Genomic DNA, 14,137 nt, shown 5'->3' with positions numbered 1-14,137 from the left:
CAGATTATCGCGTCCTTATCCCTGTCATCGTGGCTCAAAACCGTACGAACGAACGATCTCATATACTTGGTATCCAATTTACGCTGAAACTTCGTAAGCCGACGAGATGAAAACGAGCAGGAAAAAGAAGCTATCAACGTCGTGGTTCAATAAAAGAATTTCTCGTAATATTTTACTCGATACAATCCCATCCTGCTCACTTCATTTCCCATTTTCAACAAATTATCGGATTCTTGCATAATAAATATTGTTGGTTATTTTCGAATTTTCAATCGTTTCATTTATTCTTTAATTGAAACAAATTACCCATTTATAACCCTGTTATTTATTCTTTAATATCATTTATCCTGTAACTAAATTGGTATCTTTTTCGTTCATAAAGAAATGCGTTATAAATATTGCATATTTGCATACTATGCTTTAAAATAAAACATAGGTCCTTCAGTTTAAATCGCTTTAAGGATATCATTAAACCATAAGAGAGAACAGTAGGCTGAATGCTTCTGAAAAACAATTATCGAATGTTCGATGATTTCAAATTGACTAGAATGTTTCCACCCTCTTTGGAAAGCGTGTTATTCCGCGCGAATCTAACATTTATAAATCAAAATAAAATCGAATAATTCCTTCTCGGTCCACAATCCAGCCAACCGCATTGCCTCACGCATTTACATTTAATATTCGCGAGATTCGAATGAAGTTCGCCAAGGTATGCGTAGACGAAGAAGAAAAGCTATTCAGATCTTTAGAAGTCGACCATCCGCACCCGTAAAAACGTTCGGACACAAAGAATTCGGGATAAATTTCTCGAACATGTAGCCAAATAATCGGGTAAACACTTAGTGGTACGGCTTGGATTTGATATTTATGCACATAATCCGTGCATTTTTGTGGTAATTTATTCGGCGCACGTTAAGCAAGTAACACACGAACTCATTTTCTCTCTCTCGCGCGGTCTCATGCTCTCTCTTTCTCTTTCGATAAACAAAAATTGTTGAATAAACGTTGAAACCTGAAACAAACGGCTCCCTCGGCGCAGAGAATTTACCTCTCCATCCCTTTTCGTTCCCCTGAACGATCCAGCGCGTCGCGGTTTTGCCCCGGAACCATGCAAAAATAATGCGCAAAGATTCGAGGCTCGTTTTCACGATATAATTAAATACGACGAGTCAACGTATCTTCTCTTTCAACACTGTTTTCATTATAATTTTCGCCGCGTATTTGTCCTACTTTGTTTAACGTGGTGACGTTCAACTACGAGGAAACGCTTATTCTTATTGAGTCATTTTCTCCAATGTGCCGGTTTCTTATCATATATCCTGTGTAATTAATCGTTTTCGAAAATGAAGATTCGCCTAGGCTGACGTTCCTCTTGTTATTATTTCAAAAAGGATATTTACGCGAAATTACATTTTTATAAACAACGCTGAAGAGATGGAAATTTCATTTGTGTATTAAAAATTGACACGAGTACTCCACTTTATCGCCATAAATTTTATGTATCTGTACATTATAAATTTTGTATAAATATATGAAGATTCCCAGCTTATTTATAATATATGCTCATACGAAAAATTAGACAAACCTGAAGAGTCCTTGAAAAATAATCACAACCATTAAGAATTTTTATAAAACGGTACGTTTTAAAAAGATTGATACATTTAATGTCGTAATAATAATCTCATCGGTTTGATTATAATCCCATAATCTACAACAGGATTGATTTCCTTTCGTATCGGTAACAGTCGCGAGTTTCGATTATTCTTTTGAATTAATTAATATTCATGAAAACATATTATTAATTATTCATATTACTGTTCCTGTGCGAATGTTTATGAATGATAGTATATATATATTATAATTCAGATTTTGTTTGGCATAAAAGTTACGGAATGCGTAGATTTCGCGTGGATCGAAAGCTGTTTGTATTCGGTCTATTCGATTTCGGATCACGTACTTTTAGTACAAGACTTTGTCGGAGGCCCCGCTATTGAATGATTCATCTGTAGTAAGATTCAACGAATCTTCGCTTATCCTTTCGCGAATCTTAGTTTATCCTTTGCTCAAAAGAAATAGGATTTGTTCAAAACAAGCCACGGAGCCTTGTTCAAATTCCACGGAGGCCACTTTATGATATAATTTTTTGCATCTCGAGTAACAAAATCCTGAGCACCTCGTTTGTAAGATATTCCAACGCTGGTCTCCGCTTCCTTTTTTTTCTATCTTCTCTCCTAATTAAGGAAGATAAATCGCGCGAGACATGAAACAGGGGCAACAAAAATACTGTACAGAGTCTGCCCGGCAGAGAACCAGAAATGGAAATGTACTTTTTCAATGAGGATACTTCTAACTGCAATTCTCCACAAGTTATTTAAGAAATATGTCCGACCTGATGTTTGTTCAGTTTGGTATAAAATACGGAAACCAACAAACCACTATCTTTACATTTTATTTATTTCAATTGATATTTGTGCTCGATTCGTCTACTTGTAACAATAAGCGACTATTTTATCTTCGTCCTCATCACACAAGCATTCTTAAGTTGCCTTCGACCATTTATTTTATTTCTGCATAAAGCAAACTATTTTTTACCAAACAGTTTCGAAAGAATAGTTTCTGTTTTTCAAGAAGAAAATGAAAATCGAGTACATCAATTACGAGACACATGTATATTTAATACATAAAGTGTGTAAAATACATTTAATACATATTTTAATATATAAGCTCGAATTCATAATAAAAAATGAAATCATATTAAAAGAAACTATAGACGAAAAACTATACAATTATTAGTCATAATGAAAACCACTGTCGCTTGATTTTTCCCGGTACATTATGAATCGTATAAATATCGAACATCACATTTAAAAATAAAAAAAGGCAGAAATATAAAAACTCTCATAAATCTAAACGTCAACACCGAGAGACACCATCCATCGCAGCGCCCCTTTTTTTCTTTTTTTTATCCCAGAATAATCCATTGCGCTCCGATCTCTCGATCGCGTCATCGTTGAATAATCAAAAGTGCATTACTCTGTAAGCGAACGTATGTAGGAAAGATTCATTTCCGTCGGCTCTTCGTGCCATTATATCGCGTAGGAAGAGTTTCAACCCTCTCTGTTCTATCTCTCTCACCACCCCCAGCCAACCTCGCCGTCCCTCTCTGCAAAGCGATTCCGAGCACTGGGATTGCGGGTCAGCTGTCATTTCCCAGGCAGAACAAACACCCGTGGCGGCCGTCATGACCTCCCCTAAACCCATTCACCGATGGTTAATTTCGGGCCCCTGGAATATTTACTTGGTTACTATTTGCTGATTTATTTGCGATCGTTTCCCGTGCCTGCCAGTTGGCCCTGTCGTCATCGGTAAATCGTTAATCGGTGCCGATCGACGCATCCCAGAATCGTATTGGACACCGTTCACCTGCGACCGACCATCCTCTTAACTGAGGCTGATTGGTATTTTCTCTACCGGCGGACGTGTTGTCGCGAAACGATGGGCGGTTCTCTTTTCAATATGCAAATTAAAGGGAACGGTGCTTCCGGTTTTGATGGACACGCTTCGAAATACGGCTGGACTCGAGAATCGAAAGAATCAGGGGCGCGTGACGTCAGAGAAGAAAAGAACAGAATAGTTACTATAGGTGAACAAATTAGGGACAAAAATTGATCGAAGTACGATATAAATGCAAAGATATTCCGGTTTTTGTATATTACATTGAAGTAAGATCGAAGGTGCTTAAATCGATGTTTAGAAATTAAACAATTTCTTCAACGAGGTAAAAAATGTTTTAGTTTATTGATAGAAAAAGATCTGAAATGATCAAATTCATAAATTCCTTAGTAGTCTATATAGCATCGTGCGTATTGTAGAGGATTTTCTATTAATGATTAATCAAAAAGCTTCAAATTCATAGAAAGCTTAATAAACGTTGCACCAATTTCTTAAGTGTCTTTTTAATGCTACGTCGATGACTACAAGATACAGGTATCTTTTCAAAGTATTATATCGTATAATAAACTTGCATTCGAAATCTGTAATATAAATATATTGCACGAAGCTTCAAGTAAATCATTAAAAATCATTAAAACACAGCAATTTACTTCCAGATAATCTGATATTTCTCTAAGAAATTCTTCGTTGAAAAACGTCGTGTAAGAAAACCAGCAGTATGTTGTTAAGAAAACACCGAAGAAAACTTAGAAAAGGAAGTACCTACATTACACGATATCAATACACAGTCTCCTCTGTGAACGTTATCTGAAGCATGGCTGTCCCATTTTTCAATCGATTAACCCTCTAATGAAAAGCTGCGATTAACGATCATTAATTCATGACGCAGCTATACAGACGACGCTTGAGTAGACACGATCGATGAAGGAAGAAAGAGGAGCAATTACAAAGCTGATTACTCGGAACAATCGGGAGAACAATTTAATCGCCTAGAGTATACCTTTTTCATCTCGAAAAGAACTCTCCTTTCGTACCTTCGATACCATCTCGCCAACAAGAGTCCATCCCACCGCCCTCCTCGCTAAGTAATCAGCTACTACGAATCGTTTCGCATTCCGGACAAATTCTTTCGAAAACGATGCACTTCGGTACAACTCTCGATTTAGTTACGTAAGAACATTTCGTGATAGCTTCATCGGTCGCGTGTACATATTCCGAGTCGCCGTGTCTCCAGTATATTCGTTGCATGTACATAATAGTCGTCCAAATGCACGCGCCACCGCAAGACCACTTTAGAGAATATACGGACTTCACGAAGGAATTCTTACGTGTCTAACTGAGACTGGCTCTTTGAGCTTCGTTTCTTCATCATCCTGTTGGATATTTGCTCGAGTTAACTTACTCGTCGCATGACTAAGTAGATGTAAATGAACGTTCGGTAATGGCGATTGGAAACTTAGGCACGTTACAACGTGATAATGTTACGTAAGAGATCTGATGATGACGTTACAGTTACGGTATTCAGAAATTATAATTATCTTCTCGCGACTGCAACAATGTTCTACAAGATCGCGAATTAGTATACACCGTACTTTACAATTTCAGCGACACAATGATATAACCCACATCGTACTCAATTACACTGGGTCATTCTTAATGACTGCTTTAACTTTGCGCAACGTTGTAAACCAAAACACAGCATAATTCGATAGTGCCACGATCTAAGAAACTCGTAAACATCGCCAATTGCCTCTTGCGTATATCAACATTCAAGTTGATTAATGTACCATATTTTACGTTTCCATGCTATAAGAATGCACGATAGACTCCACAAGGACTTTGCATAAATTGTTTCACATGGTTACACGCAGTTTTATCTCGGAATCATCCAACGATGCGAAATATCAATCACATTGTCATAAAGCTTTCGGCAACAATGTTGAACAAAATCGGTAACCACTGAGTGTAATCCGGCATACCTAATTGCTATTCAACAGATATATCGCGAGTCGTAACTTCCCTAACTATTATCAAGACGTTCATTCATCCTCGATAATACATCTCCGACAATAACCGCTGTTACCTTCAACTAACTCGTTCCACGCGAAGGGAAGTAACAAAATTTCACCCTAAACCACCCCTTTCTCCGTTTTAACGATGCAGATTGTTGACCTTCCTGCATGAAGTCCCCCTTAAAACGGAAACGAGACGCTGTTGGTACTTTTCAACGACAAACAGGAGCGATTATGGAAATTCGTGGAACGTTTGAAATATTCGACGAGAGGGTGGTTTAAGGCAGGGTGAGAGAGATCCAATTAAACACAGCGTGCCATGGCGAACGTATTTACCGCCGCATAAATCTCGACAGTTGTAATATTTCAGTTGTTTTTTTCTCCTTTTTTTTCGGTATGTTCTCGTCGGCATTATGCAGCGTGTGTTCCGTGACTTCCCCTTCTCGGAGCGTTTCCTTTTTTCCCGCCACCACCCACATCTCCTTCCATCGCCACTCTTCTTTCCACTGAAACGATGCGCCACATATTGCACATAAATTTTGCACGCACCGCCATAAAAACTCCCAGCCGTCTCTGTATATTATATCGCTATAATAGTGACCAGGAAGGCGTGGCGGTTCTCCCCCGTGGCTCCGCTATTAGACGGAAAATAAGATTCGTTTTTGCATAATGCCACCGTGACGACGCGCCAAATGGACTTTATCCGAGCCACGTAGCCGGCCAACGAGCGCCTTAGAATTTTTAACAGGCTCGTCACGCGGAATCGCCACTTGCTTGTGTTTCGAACGTGTTCATTAATTTCATACTTTTTCTAAAAATCCCTCCTGTAATGTACAGTCGACCAGAAAAGTTCACTCATAGCGAATTGAATTTCATGTAGCTATAACTAGCGTATCTACGCTATTGTGGTAGTACAATTCCCGGTTTGTTGCTTTTTCTTCCTAATAAAAATATAATGGCTTGTATCGGGTATTGAATATGTCCTAGTTTAATTAATGGAAAATTCGATACAGTTGGAAAATTGCTGGAACCAAGACTTTTGTGACTGACTGTAAGCCCTACTGACATCAATCGATTATTGTAATCTATAATTACATACTAAATTACAGACCAACAGCGGTAGTTATAGAAACTCTTTCGTTTCTCGTTTGATACGAAAAGAATAAAGCTACTTAGTATGAAATTGATAGCTATCTGAATTCCAGAAACCAAAATCAATCGTAACCTCTTCGTATTGTGTTAAATTGACGTAAGATGAGAGAAATAAAATCTTGAACAGTATAGTGTCCACTTATAAAGTTCTTTGATCAAAACAGAGACTCGCTCTTTAAATTAAAATAAAATATCATCTTCTCATTAACGAAAACACTAGGTAGAGCTACCAATTAAAGATTACACAAAGGAAACCGAACGATACATCCACAAGAAGAATAACCAAGCTATAAACCTCCTAATCGCGTAGCTCTCTAGATGCATCTGCTTTCCCACACAAAAGGGACCGAGTCCTCTTGTTTTCTATTTCCTCTGGCCGCCTTATCAGGCCGCGATCGTTGAAATCCAGCAAGCATCTGTTCCAACGCGCTAAGAAGAGGAGCCAGAACGGTGAAAGGAAGCGAAGGAAGATCCTAGTGGGAGAGGGAATAGTCCATGGGATCCCGAGGCACGCACGCTTCCTCTGGGTGTAATCTTGCGGTCCAATCGCGGCCACAGTTTTTTCCAAGCGTGTGTGTCAGAAGAAACGGTGTATCAAGGTGTTCCGGTTGAATCGAGGAAATTCGGCGAAGGAACAGACGCGTTATCGTCGTTCAAATCGCCCGAATCCGCTGGCAATCGATCTGGCCGATCGTGGATTTCAGGCGTAGCCGATACTCGAGTCAAGCTGGGGATAAAAGACGCTGTGGTCGGATATTCGTTGATAAAAAAATGTGTTAAGGATTAACCGTTCTCCAGGTATTCTCATCTTCTTCTAACAGCGGTTGATCGAAAGTTTCGTCGAATAGTAAATTAAGAATTTGACAAATGAAAAGACTCATAAAGAAAGAAAAAACACCGTAACATTGAAGATGAGAAAATGTATCGCGATTGAACTTCTCGCTTTCTTTCAGTTACGATACACGAAAGTTTCGTGAAGTAGTAAATTGAGAATTCAACGAACGAATAGCGATGGCTATGATGAATTTTACGTTAGGCTGAGGAACTGACGTTCTTTTATCGTCTCGTCGTCCGTATGAATTTATATCCGTGGCGTGCACTCTTCGCCGGTGGATCTCCTGCAGAGAGAGAAACGGCAAGGAAACCGGGATAGGAATAGCCGTAAGCGCGGTTCTGGCTGGAACTTTGCCGCATTATCTGGCTCGGGACGCTTGTACGGTAAATGGAATGGTAATTCCGGAAGGGGAATCTTCCTGGATAGAGATTAAAATATATTCTTTTAACGTAATGCCCGCTTTCGAGCAAACTTGGACACCGTTCGGATAATTTGAAATAAATATTTGTAGAAGATACGAGTTATTCCGGTGAAGTTCCTTTGAGACTTTCATTACACTATTCGTTTGCATATTGTACGTATAACAACCTCTTTCTTTTTTTCTTTTTTATGATAAACGCTTTATAAATTCGAATAATATTTCATATTAAATCGTATTGTATTTTGCCCGTTTTATTCAAACGATACTTTCAATAATAAGAGAAGCGAGAAATGTTATTTAGATACCATTTTGAGCGATATTCAACGTGTTATTGATACGATATTATGATGCATATATTTTTCGACAGGTCTTTCAAAAAAAATGAGTGATTGAAAGAGTTTCACGAACGATTAATACTAATCCCGTGAATTATATAAATATAAAATTCCAAGAACAATAGAAGATATAGGCAACATATGACGCAACATTTCAATATAATCGCGTGGTATGTTTCAATAACGTATAAATATTTATCCGTCCTTCTAGGCTATACAAATAAATTTTTATTCAATTGAAAAGCTATAGGTGAACGACCGGCGAGAGTTAATCAGAGTTTTTGATATTCGAGAGCGGTTATACGTGAAAACCGCGCTTAATAATCGACTCGCGGTGGACAAATCTCGATAGCGAGAAATTTGATATGATTTCATTTCTAACTGTGAAACCGATAGGACAGACAGGAGAAGAATTTAATTTATTTACCAGCCAGCTTATTTCACGCTCCGACATGTCTCTTCGAGTTCACTTAATTTGAAGAATCTCTTTCACACAACCCCAAGTACCGGGATCTGCATGACCTGCATTTATATTTAATCATGATTTAAGGGGGACGCTGTGGAAACCCTATATGAGACGATTATTTATTAAGTAATCGAGCTTTGAGGTTGGTTTACACATGAAAACATAAATATCGTAGAAATACGAGGGATCTCTGTTTTTGATTAAAAGGAAATGCAATGTTTATCTCGTTTCGTACCCGACTGGACTGCTAAAATTCCTAGATCCTTTCAACTTTGAACCGCTGAAAACATCATAGTAAAATTTTCATTGCATCTTCATCGAAATATGCTCTTACTTTGCACAATCATCTTGTGCTATTGAACTAATATATTTCATTTATAACTTGAAAATTATAGAAACGATTCAACACAAACATACAACCTACAACCCGTTATTTTCCTACGTTTACCAATTTCATTTTTATTTTCACTAATTTATTAATACTGCTCGGTAAATGATTACACAAAAAGACTGAAAGGTATATAAACATCGATAACAAAGCACCCGAACACCCCCAAAAACCCGATTCCCATTTCCTCTGAAAACCGCCCATTCTCAAGCCCACCGAACCATCTCATTCTACCAAAATCACCCTGCTGTACCCACCGCCAATTATCATCCCCTTCTCACAAATATCCACTATCGAGCACGATCTACGAGCAAGATTACTCCGATTCACCAATAAATAATGCACCGTTCGATTGCTCTTCGTACCCGGAAGAGAACCGGGAATAGTCGCGGTATCGTAGGGGGTAGTTGGTCCCGCTGTGGCATGTATCATCGCATAGCGTCGGTGGTCGAGCGTGAAAACGCGTTCTTATCTACGTCAGACTACTCGGAGGGTGAACTTGGCGTATCGTGGCGCGCGTATTACAAATAAATGACGTTCTCAGCAACGGCTGGCTCTCCTCCACGAAGAGAATCGCGGGGGTGAAGAGTCGTTTTCGCGCGTGACTCACTATGCCGCGGTCACGCCACCCTCGAAAACATCGCACCACTTCGATGCCCGATATTCCGAGTCTCTTTCTCCCTTCTCATAGACATGGTCTCACCCCCTTTGGTGTTTCGCTATCTGGCAAGGCATACAGGGGGGTTGAAAATACCCTCGCTCGTACGGCATGCATTATAGATCCTTTCGGTTCGGGCTGAGATTAGAGAAGGCGGAGTGGGCGTACGCCGCACCGGTGCAAAAATAGTCGTCGCTTGGAAAGGCAATACCTTTAACACCGCGGATCCGATGAATATGTGCGTCGTGACTGTGTCTACGGTTATAAGCGTGTATTTTAAGCGGACGCGTCGTCTATGGACGACGGCCACTCCTCCGGACGGGCCTCCACGAATTTTAATGCGTGCGCCAAGAAAAAGTTGCCGGAGCCCCTCTGATCCCTGCGCGACAACAATCGACGATAAATAAGCCTATACGACCATGAAGGGAGATAGTGATGCGGCTTGCAATTATTCGAAGGTGTGTGAGAGGGTTGAAGAGTAAGCGTAAGAGTTTTCTGGTGCGAAAAATATGGTGTGCTGTGTAAAAATCTTTGGGCAATCCACGACAACGATCTTGTTACGGCAATCAGTACTTATTTTTAGAAAATATTTTTCACAAAAATGAATCTTTAATCCTTCTCTTTGTCGTGTTATTTGTTTGCAACTTTTCTTCTGGTTTGTGCATTTTTTTGAAAATAGTTTAGCAAATGCAGTTGTAAATTAATCGATGTAAAATATATATGGAATGGATCATGAGAAAAAAGAAAGTCAAAAACGTGGATAAATTGTTTGAGATACTAGAAACGGAATGCCAGATAGTATCAAAAATTATTTGGCAAAAAAAGAAGGGTGTCAAAAAAGCAAAACAAATAGATTGAAACTGACAAATTTATGATCAAATTTCGTATTCATTCATAAAAACATAACGCATAACACGTAGATTTTTTGGCAATATCGTATATCAAATAATTGAACTGTATTAGAATGGATATACTTTATAAAATATTGTGAACATTGTTGTTAAGATTGTTAGGATGAACAAAAGAAATAAGGATAGTTTTAAGTTTTCAAAGTTGAAGGCATGAATCAGATGACCTAGTTTTACAATCCTTTCAACCGAAATGGTGGATACTCATGACACAGTTTGTAGTACATACTGCAGACTATCGGTATTTTATGATATAAATTTTGAATAGAATAATATATATGCATGTTTGATACATGCAAGCTTTTTCTGTTCCTATTCTTTTCTCCGTATTCAACGCGTGTCTAGCGTATATGTAAAATGTGTGAAAATCCCAGGATTTTACATACGAAACGAAGAAAAAGTATCCACTTTACATATGTCCGTAAATATATTTCGTCACAGTAATATGCGGCAACGTTGATCAAACATTTGTGCAACCAAGAACAGGTATGCTTCGATCGCGCGTCTTAAAATAAAACACGTTCTACGGAAAAAATATAGTCACAAGAATAATCCATGCTGTAATTAACATAAAGCTGATAACAAAGTATTATATAACAATTTCAACTTCTAACATTAAAAGGTTCAAGTTTAATATTAACATTCTGCTAATGAAGTTCTTGTTGTATTTTAGTGCACGTGACGTATTTAGGCTGTTATCGTATGTGCCATTATGTTCGTTACGATTCACGTTTCTTTTATCTAAAATAGTAGCTTGATTTGGTTTTGTTCGGGATATTCTAAAGATAAAACATAAAAATGGAAAAAACTAGCATAAATACAATACTGCAAAAATTGGATTAGTTACAAAGAATTATAGTAAATTTCTTTTACTAATTTTGCTACGACTTTTACGCATGATATTTCACTGCATGATCCTCAATGGAATAAAACCTACCCTTTTTGCGTATTAAAACGGGAAACTGACAACGAACTATTGTCTCTCATGATGACGATATTATTTCCTGTCTTCGGGATCGTTTACAATAATCTAAACGACAATAGTAAATAGCATCATTTGCAATTACAATGGACCACTTAGCGCGCTATAAATTACAAAGTGACGCTCGGCCGAATTACGGGAATCATTCTTTCCGCGGAAGTCGGGATAAGAAAACTTTCTTTTCTCATCTCCGTCCAATTCCGGACGGCCGTATCCCGGAAGTTGCCGCAAAGGGGACAGCCAGAATTGGTGGCTATTTAATTAGCGTCTCCTCGAAAGGCGACGAGTTTCCGCTATTCCTCTCCCCTCTCCATCCTCTACTTCTTACTCTTTCTTTTATACCACCAACGAAGAAACTGTAATGCGAATTGCGATTCCTTGTCGGGACGAATAATAACGCGAGACGAGCTCGATAATTAGTTCTCGATGATAAGAACCAATAGAGATACCGGGTGGTCTGTTAGAAACAGAACATAAAGATACGAGGAAACGTTTCAGGGACGAGTTTAATGATCCTAAAAATTGAATGAAATACGGGAATCATGTTTCTTGTTTATGAATTTGATCGATTCCAGGAAGTGGAAGTATAGTGAAAGTCTTCTTTGTTTTAATCTTAACGAAGATTCTCTTGAATTAAAATGATATTATTCATTACATTTTATAAATTGCAGGTTATTCTAATAAATACATTCTAATAAATTGTTTCGAATAATATCAATAACTTTAATAATAAAGCTAGTAACGTCGTAATATTGTTTGCCAAATTTTGAAAGAACCAAATTACAAGTATCAAAAGTAAATGTAGGAGTATCAAGTGTCAGTACCAAAATATACTTTTGCGTGACAAGTAAGACAACAAGTATTCAAGTTGAATAAAATATACCATTCCCAATATGCAACGCGTAAAAGTCGTTTTACATAATTGAATAACGTCACCGAAATGCGAGAAACTCAATTTTATTCAGAAATACGAAATTTATTCTGTTTCAAAATTTGTTATAGCCTGTTGTCACGTTTAAAATTCTAACAATTTATCTGTACTACTTGAAGATAAAAAAAGTAAATAACCAATAAAAATTGATTAATCCCTAAATAATAACCTTAAATTGTCGCAAAAATTATTAGTCTTCCAAATATTGTAAAAATTTTCCAAGTAGATTTTCATAACCTACAAAATCATATTCAGCATATGATAAAAATAATATTGATGGAACTTGTAATTTATAAAATCACAAAATTATAAGATTTACGAATTACAGAATTCAAGAATTTTTACAACTTTTTTTCTTCTTCTCTAAGATTCACCAACATCAGAAGCTTATAACCTACAACTTGCATCTTCTTAATTTACTAACATTATCCACGGACAAATTATCGCGCTAATCTCTAACCAAACACAGACACGCATTAACCAGAAGCTATTAACGACCTATACGATGCTTTCGATAGATTACTATACAAAGTTGCCCTGAAAAAGGGCATCTGAAATTCAGAATTGAAACTCCGCCGGTCAGCCGTTTATTTCTTAAATTAATCCCGGCTTAAATCCGGATTTTCTTCGCGATATCGATCGTCCTTTGCAATCGTGTCACTCGTCGCACGTCGCACGGTTCGCCGAATAAATCGTTCTTCGTTCACGTCGCTGATAAATATGTATCGTAAATCCATGCACAGAGAAAGTGAGAAAGAGAACGAACGAAGAAAGACAAAGAAAAAATGTTCTATATGGTACACCGGGCTAGTCGGTTTTTCGTCGTATGAGGCCACGCTGTTTTATAAAGTATAATTTCACTGCATATACATCGAGAAAGCGCCCTCCCTGTACACAATGTACACCGTGATGTCACACACGCGACCGTTTTAACTTTCAAACGCGATCCTAATATCAGATATCGGGGAAATCGATAACCATCCTGCCGCTTTCGACTCCATTAATTGCTCGTAAATGTTGGAAATTGATTTTTTAAAACTCTGCCTCTCATACGTATAAATGTATGTACATGAATGTATGGTAGCCTATCTACATACATGTATGAAAATATGTGGTATATGTATATGTATAGTAATATAGACGAATAGGAACTTTAATAAAGGCTCAACCGTAAAACTTTTTACAATTATGAGAAAACACGAGAATGCGACCAGTTATGAGTGGAATTCCGGTTACGAACGCATTTTAAGAAGTCTCGCGAGCATAGAATGCCTGGGGTCGAAAAATAAGGGGAGAAAGCGCGCAAAATGCTTTTCGCTTCGATAAATCGATATGGATATGCGTCACGTGATTGCTTTTGATGTAGACATTTTGAAATGTGACTCTCCGTAACGTTCGTATACCGTGAATTATTGTGAATCCGTCATAGTAATAGCAAACTACATGGAGCCTTCAAAAAGCGTTTTCAAACGATATTTTTTCTTCTAATTAATAATCTTAGTCGATAATAACGCGTTATCAAAGCATACTTCGTAATGTATAACGTGAAAGTGTTAATAGACTCACCGGTTTCGTTGCAGTCCGTTCATGATATTT

Source organism: Bombus huntii, chromosome 6, assembly GCF_024542735.1.
Source record: "Bombus huntii isolate Logan2020A chromosome 6, iyBomHunt1.1, whole genome shotgun sequence".
Taxonomy (NCBI): domain Eukaryota; kingdom Metazoa; phylum Arthropoda; class Insecta; order Hymenoptera; family Apidae; genus Bombus; species Bombus huntii.
Note: the sequence above shows the minus strand (reverse complement) of the source record.